We start from the raw sequence: 12500 nt of genomic DNA, 5'->3' as shown, positions 1-12500 counted from the left end.
TCCATACTTTTCCAGAAGAAAAACATAATTTTGGCAGTTAAAAACCGTTAAATTTCAATTCTTCACCGATATTTATGAAATTTTGTGGGTAGGTTCGTTGTCCCCAACTGATTTTCACTCTATACTTTTTCAGAAGAAAGACATAATTTTGGCAGTTAAAAAACGTTAAATTTCAATTCTTCACCTATCTTTATGAAATTTAGTGGGTGGGTCCGTTGTCCCAAACTGAATTTTAAGACATACTTTTCCAGACAAAAAACCTTATTTTTGGCAGTTAAAAACCGTTAAATCTCAATTCTTCATCGATATTTATGAAATTTTGTGGGTAGGTTCGTTGTCCCCAACTGATTTTCACTCCATACTTTTCCAGAAGAAAAACATAATTTTGGCAGTTAAAAACCGTTACATTTAAATTTTCACCTATCTTTATGAAATTTAGTGGGTGGGTCCGTTGTCCCAAACTGAATTTCAAGACAAACTATTCCAGTCAAAAAACCTTATTTTTGGCAGTTAAAAACCGTTAAGTCTCAATTCTACACCGATATTTATGACATTTTGTGGGTAGGTTTGTTGTCAGATTTGACATGATGGCAGAATTGAAAGTGTGAGATATCCTGATGTTTCACAATTTATGCTGCATAATTCAGCCCCATAGGCGCTTGAATTTTAGGTGGAGTTGGGTTTTTTTTCAGCCCAAACCAGTAACCCCCACATGGTTTTCATGTCCCTTTCTGAGAGACTTCAAGAAGTTTCAATTTGACGTCATGATTAGCCTGCCGCATTAGCAAGTATGGAAACACGTCATCGATGACACATTTTAAGAGAGAGAGAGAGAGAGAGAGAGAGAGAGAGAGAGAGAGAGAGAGAGAGAGAGAGAGAGAGAGAGAGAGAGAGAGAGAGAGAGAGAGAGAGAGAGAGAGAGAGAGAGAGAGACAGAGAGAGAGAGAGAATCATGTACACACAGATGGACGACTTCGCTTGGGGTATGTACTGCCCGGCAGTACACATCTACTTTATTGATTTATTTTTTAATTTTTGAACCTCAGTCGGTGTTTTTTTTCGTTTTTTGTTTATCTTTTTCTTTTTGTGTGTGTAAATAGGCGGTGAGCATCCTTCTTCATTGGTCTTTTTTTTCTTTTAACTTTTTTTTTAACGCCAACCAAAGAGGTATAATACACTAACAAAAAATGGAAATTTTCTATTTACAGTGGAAATGCATATATTTACAATTCAAATTTTCTACTTAATATTTGAACCTCAATTTACGAACACTGATCCACTACAAGTTGTTTTTCTAAAAATACTAACACACATTTTCCCAATCAATATTACGTGATTGCCAAAATTTCTCATCTTTTTACAACAACTTGTGTCTTGATACCCAAATATTATATACTGCATTATAAATTTAACCCTCAATCTATTCTTTCTTTCTTTATTTGGTGTTTAACGTCGTTTTCAACCACGAAGGTTATATCGCGACGGGGAAAGGGGGGAGATGGGATAGAGCCACTTGTCAATTGTTTCTTGTTCACAAAAGCACTAATCAAAAATTTGCTTCAGGGGCTTGCAACGTAGTACAATATATTACCTTACTGGGAGAATGCAAGTTTCCAGTACAAAGGACTTAATATTTCTTACATTTCTTACATACTGCCTGACTAAAATCTTTACAAAAATGGACTATATTCTATACAAGAAACACTTAACAAGGGTAAAAGGAGAAACAGAATCCATTAGTCGCCTCTTACGACATGCTGGGGAGCATCGGGTAAATTCTTCCCCCTAACCCGAGGGGGGGAATCTATCCTCAATCCAATTTTCTATCTTCGTCCAAAACAACTTTACTGGTATACACTCATAACAAATGTTTCAACAAAATCAACTTCCGTACAACATATACATCTGTTATTCTCTCTGACTTGCATTTTACATAAAAAATTATTTGTTGGATAAATGTTATGTAACATTTTCCATTGCAATTCTCTTAACCTCACTTCTTTAGAAACATAGGCAAGGGTCCAAATTTCCTTATCTACTTGTACACCAAACTTGTACACCAAACTTCCTCAACCCAAAATTATATACACAAGGTTTTTCTACAGCAGTAATTACACTTTTCTTTTCTATCATTTTTCTTATTTGGCTTATTTTGATCATATACTGGCTACCATCAAACATCTGCTTATCCATCTGTACAATAATGTCTTTATTTTCAAACCAATTAATCCACAATTTGGGTAGTGCATTTATTAATGCCCAATAATCCAATAAAATATTTGCATTCTTCTTTCCAATTTGTATATATACCTCTGCTGCAGACTTTAATTTCTTTTCTTCCCCTGTAAACACATCACTTACTCTTTCAATCCCAGCATTTTTCCAATAGGAATAAAACAACATTTTCCCTTTATACCGAATCAAATCATAACTCCAGAAAATCTGTATATAAAAGTTGTGTACATCAATATTATTATGATGTTCCATCCTAAGCTTGTAATTTAAATGTGTCCACACTACCCTCTGCCAAAATGGGCTTCCAATCATTGTCAAATTCAATTCCTTACTCGGTTTAACATTCAAATCAAAACAACCATTCCCTGAAACAACATGTTCCAGAAACCATTGGTATAAACGTCCAATTTTCTCCCTTCTTTTCATGCAATCGTCCAACCCATTGTAAATCAAAAGACTCTTGCATAGTGTGCACATTTAACAATATCAACCCACCTCCACCCTTGCTTAATTAAATCTCTTCGACTCCATATCTTAATCAACTTCTTAATCTTCTGCACTCTTAATACCTAATTCTTTTCAACATTTATTGCTCAATCATTATTTACAAAATAAATACCTAAAAACCTGTGCACTCAAAGGGCAACTTTTGCTGACCACAATGTTGTCCAATTTTTATTATTTTGGTTTTATTTACACTCAGGGTCAGTCCTGAGAACTGTGCCAAACTGTATTATTATATCATTAACTTTGAAAACATCACCACTGTTCTGTAAAAATAATGTTGTATCATCTGCTAACTGTTTAATTTTCAAGGCACTCTCATCGTCCACCTTTGAGGGTAATTTAACGCCCGCTATGTCACTTTTCCTAATTTAATGGCAAGTATTTCCACCGCCAATATAAAGACCAGGGGTGAAAATGGACAACTTTGTCTTATACCACACTTCAAAGGAAACGGCTCTGAAATCCACCCTCCGTGTTTAATACTACTGAAAGTATCTGTCATTAAAAGCTTAGCCCATTTTTGAAAATCTTCATTCTTTCTTTCTTTATTTGGTTTTTAACGTCGTTTTCAACCACGAAGGTTATATCGCGACGGGGGAAAATCTTCACCAAAACCAAATGATCGAAATGCTTCAATCATAAATTCCTTATAAATGGAGTCAAACGCTTTACCATAGTCAAGGGCCAATATAAACCCAGACTTATTCGTTCGATTTAAATACTCTATTACGTCATCTATTGTACGAATCACGGTTCCAATATTCCTGCCTTTGATATAACCAACTTGATCTTCATTTACTAACTTACAAATATTTATTTATTTATTTATTTGGTGTTTTACGTTGTTTTCAACCACGAAGGTTATTTCGCGACCTGGGAAGGGGGAAGATGGGATAGAGCCACTTGTCAATTGTTTTTTGTTCACAAAAGCACTAATACAAAATTTGCTCCAGGGGCTTGCAACGTAGTACAATGTATTACCTTACTGGGAGAATGCAAGTTTCCAGTACAAAGGACTTAACATTTCTTACATACTGCTTGACTAAAATCTTTACAAACATTGACTATATTCTTTACGAGACACACTTAACAGGGGTAAAAGGAGAAACAGAATCCGTTAGTCGCCTCTTACGACATGCTGAGGAGCATCGGAAAATTTTTTTCTCGTCCCAACCAATATGGGACTCCCCCTAACCCGCGGGGGGTACTTACAAAAACCCGAACTCAATCTCTGGTTCAACACGTTTGCCAACATCTTATAATCTGTATTAAGTAGGGTAATTGGACGCCAATTATTAAGGTCTTCCCTGGGTACTTCTGTACTTTTTTGCACTAACTTAATTATTCCTTGTTTTTGCGTAAAAGACAACTTATTATTATGAAAGGCTTCATTAAACGAGCCTGTTATCATGCTCTGTAATCTACTCCAGAACATTTTGATAAATTCTGTAGTGAGTTTGTCACTTCCCGGTGATGAACCATTGTTTTTTTTTTCCAGACTTAACTTTTCGTAGAATTGTGTAGCATCGAACAAAGAAAGAGCAATTCCGTTTTGTCCAGTTAAAAAAAAAATTAAAAAAAAGGAATAATGATGCAAACCGCCAACTTTCACGACAGGGTTGATTTGCTTTTTTTTTCTCTCACGATTTTATGTACGAAGTACAATCACCAATATCAGTCTTGTTGCATCATGTTTAAAACAACAAATTTGTATAAGAGGGAGTACGTACGGCATACACTCGGCAGGACATAAACGAATCAAGATGCACTCACCTGTAGTACTCTGGGACGATGCAGACATCGACTGTGAGCTAAACTCTGTTTGTACAACGCTTTAAATAGCGTGCAAGCTGTGTGACTTTTATAAGGATAAAAACCAATTTTAAGTCTTATATATGTGTGTGTGTGTGTGTGTGTGTGTGTGTGTGTGTGTGTGTGTGTGTGTGTGTGTGTGTGTGTGTGTTTGTGTGTGTGTGTGTGTGTTTGTGTGTGTGTGTGTGTGGCACCTCATAACTCTAAGCACCTTGGTAATAATGAATTCGCTTGCCTACTCAATCATCATTTACGATTTTAAGCGGTATTGAATGTGCTTTTTACATTGTCAAGTAATGACTGAATGTTTTAACGAGATCGGGACACCGGCACGGTTGGCCTAGTGGTAAGGCGTCCGCCCCGTGATCGGGAGGTCGTGGGTTCGAACCCCGGCCGGGTCATACCTAAGACTTTAAAATTGGCAATCTAGTGGCTGCTCCGCCAGGCGTCTGGCATTATGGGGTTAGTGCTAGGACTGGTTGGTCCGGTGTCAGAATAATGTGACTGGGTGAGACATGAAGCCTGTGCTGCGACTTCTGTCTTGTGTGTGGCGCACGTTATATGTCAAAGCAGCACCGCCCTGATATGGCCCTTCGTGGTCGGCTGGGCGTTAAGCAAACAAACAAACAAAACGAGATCGGGGAGCGAGGTTTTTCTCCCGATGTATGTGTCTGTATGCATGTATGTATGTATGCATGCTTGTGACAAGCATTTCTGAGAAATTACCCGACGGATTTTCATGACAATTGATGCATACATTTTCCAAGGCATTTTGCAAGTGCTTTTTCTCCGATTTATTTTAGACTATTTGATGACGTCATATTTGCCCGTTTGCAAAAGTTGAGGCGGCACTTTCACGGCTACAGTTTTTCATCCATTTCTTGACATTTTCGTAAGATGATATTTGACTTAGTGCGGACTATGGGATTGCATTCCATCATGGTACCTTCAAAATTCGTTTTTGAAATTGTCACTCAAAATTAGCCGATTTTGTTGATTTCATCAAAATCGATCTTTGAATCACAAAGGTGACATCATTGTATTCTGTGTTTCCTCCTGTATGAGAAAATATATAATTGTGTGGTGTTTGATGAAAATTGGCTTAAAATGGAGAAAAGCATGCATACATACATACATGCATACAGACACATACATCGGGAGAAAAACCTCGCTCCCCGATCTCGTTTTGTTTGTTTGTTTGCTTAACGCCCACCCCATCCCGCCCCACCTCACCCCCTACCTAGCGCCTAAAATAATGTATATATATCTTTTCTGCGCTTTGTGTCAGCACTGTTTGTGTGTGTGTAAATAGTACCGTTGACACGTTTTTATATAGAAGCCTACTGTGGTTCTTGTGCTTAGGCTGTGTATTGGACTGTCATTGTATGCCTGCATTATTAGTTGTCAGTAATTATTACATGTGCTGATTGTTCTCTTTGCCTGCGCGCGTATAGTATGTTGGTTATGTTTGGTCATAGTATGTTTGTTTATGTTTGGTCGTTATCTTGCCTGTGCGTGTATTCTATGTTTGGTCGCTTTCTTTGCCTGTGCATGTATAGTTTGTTGGTTATGTTTGGTCGGTTTCTTTGCCTGTGCGTGTATAGTATGCTTGGTCGATGTATGTATTGTAAAGCGCTAAGAGTAGACATTTTTCTAGAATAGCGCTATAAAAGTTTGCATTATTATTATTATTATTAAAACCTTTAAATGGCGACTTTCTTTATTGTTTGAAGAAGACACATACTATTATCATTATCTGTTCCGTATCAGTTGCTGATTCCAAAAAAATATATTGTTTAAGGTGCTTGTCGTTGAAAAGTTGCTTTTGCAAGCGAATGCGGGCCGCTAAATTTTGAACAAGAAAGTCAGCGCTTTTAGTCTCGGTCGTGGATGATCTAATTTTTCCATGCAAAGCAGTGCGTTTAGTATCATTCTGTGAGTTTGACAGCTTGACTAAATGTATCAATTATGCTTTACGCGACTTGTTTAAATGTCATACACAGAACAGATTGTCTGCATTACTGCTGCTTATATCGATCAAAGCAACGGTGTCGTTATTTGGCAAGTTTTGTGTTATAAGGCAGCAACCACGAAAAACGTTAAATATACACGTATATCAAAAGTTGACAGGGACAAATTAAGGGGAACTTTAACGACTCTCGGCGTATTTTTTCGAGACAAATGTCTCTGCAGCTGATAGTTGGTAGACTTTATTGGATGTCGTTATTCAAATGCAAACCGTCAGAGACAGAGAGCTTAGAAAGGAATTACGTTGTATTGTTTTCCTGCTATGCCTGGCTCACGTCGGGAAATTCAGGACCGAAATGACCCAAAGTGCAACTCATTCCTTTTGATGAGTTTCAAGTTTCTTAAAAGTTTTCGCAGCTGTTGGTAGACTTTATTGGATGTCGTTATTCAAATGCAATCCGTCAGAGACAGAGAGCTTACAGAAACAGACATAATTATTTTTACACCCCCGGTATAGGGGTGTGTATAGGTTTCACTGGATGTGTTTGTTTGTTTGTTTGTTTGTGTGTTTGTGTGTTTGTTTGTGTGTTTGTGTTCGCATATAGATCTCAAGAATGAACGGACCGATCGTCACCAAACTTGGTGAACAGGTTCTATACATTCCTGAGACGGTCCTTACAAAAATTGGGACCAGTCAAACACACGGTTAGGGAGTTATTTCTGGATTAAGATTCTACAAGGATTTATACAGAAACATATTCATGGTCAAAGGGAAATAACCTTCTCAGTTGGTGGCAGTGAGAATGGGTGCAGTGAGAATGGTTATTTCCCTTTGACCAACGGGGGTATTTTTCCTATCGGTTGAATATCTTGTTCTTTTTGGCTTGAGAGAGAGAGAGAGAGAGAGAGAGAGAGAGAGAGAGAGAGAGAGAGAGAGAGAGAGAGAGAGAGAGAGAGGAAGAGAGAGAGAGAGAGTGTGTGTGTGTGAGAGAGAGAGAGAGAGTGTGTGTGTGTGTGTGTGTGTGTGTGTGTGTGTGTGTGTGTGTGTGTGTGTGTATAAGTGTGTGTGTGTTCGTGTGTGTGTGCGTGTGCGCGTGTACGTGTACGTGCACGCGCGCGCGCGTGTGTGTGACGGTGTGTGTGTGTTTGTGTGTTTGTTTGTGTATGTGTCCTGAACAAATATAGATTGGCTTACATGTCCAAGTTTCCTTTCGTTTCTGTGTATGTCTGCTCTCAAGCATTTTACCCGACTGATAACACATACAGCATGACTTCCCTTCTTTGTCTCTGTTAATCTAGGGAGAAAATATCCAGCGATATTTCTCCGTAGGCCTAAAGTTCGACCATGACCTAGGCAAAATAACTTGCGCAGCCGCAGAAACAAGAAAATGGAAATCTTTTATGAAATTATTGGGAGCCACGCAAATTTGACCTCTTGATTCCGACCATGAACCCGCTGTTGATAATCTGGAAGGTCGTACCAGAAATGCAGATCTATCTCTGGCCGATTCATAGATTCAACCTACAAACTGCGACCTCATCTGTAATCAGATGGCCAAGCAATGCGTGAAATCTTTTATTCTAAAGCCTTATGGCTCGTTTCGACAAGCATTAACCACATGCAGTTTATTCTTCAGAAAAATGCACACAAAAAATGGGTTGGGGTCGGTGATTTGTACATAAACGTCTTCCTCAAGATAGATTCGCTGATTTGTCTTATGAAGCCGTCATCAACACGAACACAATGATTGCAGAAGCAAACTCTGTACCTACACGACCGAGACACAAGACTGATTATTTCACAGCTGCAATGTGAATAGAGAACAAAGACGTTTTGGGTAAGCTTACTAGGAACAGACGGAAAATTCCGAACAAAAGTAAATGACGTCAAAGTCTTATTTGCTTTGCTTTGCGTGTAACTTTGTCATGACGTCTTTTTGTGACGACAGTACACGCGACAATTTGTTCGCTTTCGATGTCATTTTAGACTGAAAAGCAACTCAAAAGAAGGAGCTAAGCCTGTGTCTTGAAACAGCTGAAACACTCTTTTGAATTGCCGTTTCAATGTTAACCAAAAAGTTAAAGAAAAAAAACAAGGTTCAGTTGCGAACTGACAGCGGATTGAGCATTTATTCCTGTTGATGAAGGTACGATTGAAGCTTTATTCTCTCCGTCAACCAACAAGACTAGATTTGTAGCAGACGAAAAACAAAGTGTGCGTTTTTCCTGTCTTGTGAAGGTGATTATGTCGTTATAAGTTATCTGTACGTTGTGATTTCAAAACAAAATTTAGCTTTGATGCGTTACGGGATATAAGCTTATACGTTTTCATCCATGGAATTGTTTTTTTCGTCTCGGCAGGGTGAATGAATTCATGATGTCTTTTCCGGAACTGGACAAAACTGGCCTTGCCAAGACTGAAACAAAATATAGTTCTACAACTTCTAGGCTTGGGTTGATTGTCCATAGTGAATTTCCAATGATTTGTTTCCACATCCCATGACAAATTCTCTTTACTTTGGTCATGCCATATATACGTTACAGCTCCGTCCATCCATGGTATCGCGTGATATTTTGTCTCGACGGGGTGAAAGAATATAATGACGTCACTCTCGGCAGGCGATACCATGGATGGACGGAGCTGTAACTTATATATAAGCTCAATTTTTTTTTAAGTAAAGGGGGAAAATCGGACCGAATAGAAAGACGCCTACAAGAACAAACACTTCCATCTTATATGTAGGCAAACATATGGCAGGTCTTTGACTGAAAATCAATATATAGGGCCTACAGCCGTGCTGGTGTTTCCGGTACGACATTCATCAATGGAAAAGGTCCGACGAGTAACCGCCCTTTGTCCACCCTCTAGCCCTCTGTTCGACAAACAGCGAGATTTCGCGAGACGGCCTCGTGAGGTTTGGATATTACAACAGTCATCAGTTTTCATGTTTTCTATTTTTTGCGCGTTTGTGATTCTGCAGTATTCACAGAGAGCTCTTTATTTTATTTTATTTTTTTTTATCTTTCTTTTTCATTTGTTTTTGTTTTCGTACGGGGAGGGAGAGGAAGGGGGGGGGGGGGAGGGGGGGTGTAGGATACAATTTATTTCATTTTATTATTGTTGAGTAGATGAGTTTTTGTGTTGTTGTTGGCTTTTTGGTTTCTCTCTCTCCCTCTCTCTGTCTGCCTGTCTACCTCTCCCACTACCTTTCACTCTTTCTCTCCACCCTCTCTCTGTCTTTCTCTCTGTCTCCATCTCTCTCTCCCCCCGCCGCCCCCCCACCCTGTCTCTTCCCTCCCTCTCTCCTTCTCTTTGCTGCTGTATATCTACCCCATCCTGTTTCTCCTTCCCTCCCTCTCTCCCTCTCTTTGTTGCTGTATATCTACCCCATCCTGTTTCTCCTTCCCTCCCTCTCTCCCTCTCTTTGCTGCTGTATATCTACCCCATCCTGTTTCTCCTTCTCTCCCTCTCTTTGTTGCTGTATATCTACCCCATCCGGTTTCTCATTCTCTCCCTCTCTCCCTCTCTTTGTTGCTGTATATCTACCCCATCCTGTTTCTCCTTCCCTCCCTCTCTCCCTCTCTTTGCTGCTGTATATCTACCCCATCCTGTTTCTCCTGCCTTCCCTCTCTCCCTCTCTCTGCTGCTGTATATCTAACCCACCCTGTTTCTCCTGCCTTCCCTCTCTCCCTCTCTCTGCTGCTGTATATCTAACCCACCCTGTTTCTCCTTCCCTCACTCTCTCCCTCTGTATATCTAACCCACCCTGTTTCTCATTCACTCACTCTCTCCCTATCTTTGTTGCTGTATATCTACCCCATCCTGTTTCTCATTCCCTCACTCTCTCCCTCTCTTTGTTGCTGTATATCTACCCCACCCTGTTTCTCCTTCCCTCCCTCTCTCCCTCTTTTTGTTGCTGTATATCTACCCCACCCTGTTTCTTCTTCCCTCACTCTCTCCCTCTTTTTGTTGCTGTATATCTACCCCACCCTGTTTCTCATTCACTCACTCTCTCCCTATCTTTGTTGCTGTATATCTACCCCATCCTGTTTCTCATTCCCTCACTCTCTCCCTCTCTTTGTTGCTGTATATCTACCCCACCCTGTTTCTCGTTCACTCACTCTCTCCCTCTCTTTGTTGCTGTATATCTACCCCATCCTGTTTCTCATTCCCTCACTCTCTCCCTCTCTTTGTTGCTGTATATCTACCCCACCCTGTTTCTCATTCCCTCCTTCTCTCCCTCTCTTTGTTGCTGTATAGCTACCCCATCCTGTTTCTCCTTCTCTCCCTCTCTTTGTTGCTGTATATCTACCCCACCCTGTTTCTCATTCCCTCCCTCCTCCACCTTTTTCTGTTCGTATGTGTCGGGTATCGTCTGTCTTTTCTTCTTGCTCATTTGTTTGGTCAATCTCTTCTTTCTCAGGCTTGTTCTTCCTCATTCATGTACTATACTGTGTTCACTCCCTCCTGCCAACTACCCTCACATTCCCTCTTGAACCCCCCCCCCCTCACATTTTCCTCCCCACTCCCTTACTCTCTCTCCCACCCCCCCTTCCTCCTCCCCCACCTTCCGACTTGTGACATTCCGTTTTGGCTTACTCTCTCTTGCGGCTGTTACCTTGGTTACCAGCAACGCGTTATGGCAGTCAGCTAGGCTATAAGTGTTATTAATTCATTCCATTGCTAAGACCGGGGCAGCCATTTGTGTCAAGCACAAGTCTCCTCCAGGGATTTCTTCTCTTTCCGCTCTCTTAAGGCTACACAGTAAATGTAGAACTTTCTTCTTCTTCCCACGTTTCTCTCTCCTGCCCCCCCCCCCCCCCCCCCACCCCCCTCTCTTCTGTTCCTTTTTTTCTTTTTTCTTTTTTTTTCTTTACTTCGTGGCTTCGTGTCGGGACTGCGAATCTTTATAGCTCTTCTCTGCGTGACCTGAATGAGGATTTATTTTGATTTTACGGCAAATTCAGTTTGTGTGAATTTATCGAGGAGGCTGCTGTTTGCTCCTTCAGTGTAGTGTGAAGGATAGTGATGGCCAGGGAAGGCTGCGTGAAGGGGCTGGGTGGGGGCGGAGGTTGGGGGGACGGGGGCATACACATGCACACGCTCACACACACGCACGCACGCACGCACACACGCCGTTGGTTTAAACAATGTTTTATCCCCGAGTACGCTAGTACTTGGGTCCAGCAGACTTTAATTGTGTGTGTGTGTGTGTGTCTGTCTGTCTGTCTGTCTCGACTTAACAGCTTATTGCTGGGAAACTACTGGGCGCAGTTCGTTCAAAAGTTGATACACTAACTTGATAATAGGTCCGATTGATCGTATTAAAACTTCATAATGTTACCTGAGACCTAAATGCGAAATAATCCACAAAAACGACTCTTGGCGGTGGGCGCAATTCGCGGTGGGATAGAACTGCTGTGCGGCTAATAGAAGAGCCAGCCAGCCAGCGACACCGGGTTCGATTCCCGGCATGGGCGGTCTATTTTTTTTTTAAATTCTTGTTTACTATTGTTTATTATGAACGTTTTAATGTTTTATTTTACTCTAATAATTTGTTTAATTGTGTAAAATAAATAAAAAAAAAAATTTTTTTTAAATCCACGTGCACAAGACAAAAACTTTCATACTGGGGGAGCGAGCCAGTCTGAAGAGTACTCGGGTCCAGCGCGAGCGTGTATTATTAAATCAAACATGGTACAACAATACAACGATAAACAATAGGGACACGAACTCAAGCGAACGCTTATATTACGCGCCCTACGTAGTTACAAATTAACAAAAATATGATGTCGGACAAACATTACTTATAAAATATGGAACTATCTAGGTCAACAGCATAGTTGAAGCAAACCAAAAAGAACAGGAAAAAGCTAGCAGGAGGAAGAGGGGGAGGTTGGAGGTGGGACGAAAGAATGGTAGGTACATATGAAAGATGAAGGTGGTTAGCGCATACAAAAAGAATATACATGCATAG

General features: G+C 40.3%; 2 long non-coding RNA genes across 5 annotated transcripts in view; both read right to left on the bottom strand.

The window, feature by feature from the left end:
* Positions 1-12500, bottom strand: part of LOC138962918 (uncharacterized) — a 204326-nt gene that overhangs the window by 57041 nt on the left and 134785 nt on the right. The gene's annotated exons all lie outside the window — the stretch shown is intronic.
* The window catches only part of LOC138962907 (uncharacterized), a 75158-nt gene that overhangs the window by 5023 nt on the left and 57635 nt on the right, over positions 1-12500 (bottom strand). Inside the window, exon 1 of one of the 4 annotated variants that reach the window (XR_011454638.1) lies at positions 4516-4671. The exons of the other annotated variants lie outside the window; for them this stretch is intronic. This is a non-coding gene — a long non-coding RNA (uncharacterized lncRNA). Of the gene's footprint in view, positions 1-4515; positions 4672-12500 lie in introns of those variants that run through there. 4 annotated transcript variants of the gene reach the window in all.

The sequence above is a fragment of the Littorina saxatilis genome, linkage group LG3 (genome assembly GCF_037325665.1).
Source record: "Littorina saxatilis isolate snail1 linkage group LG3, US_GU_Lsax_2.0, whole genome shotgun sequence".
Lineage (NCBI taxonomy): Eukaryota > Metazoa > Mollusca > Gastropoda > Littorinimorpha > Littorinidae > Littorina > Littorina saxatilis.
The sequence above is the reverse complement of the archived record's forward strand: the minus strand, read 5'-3'. Positions and strand labels throughout refer to the sequence as shown.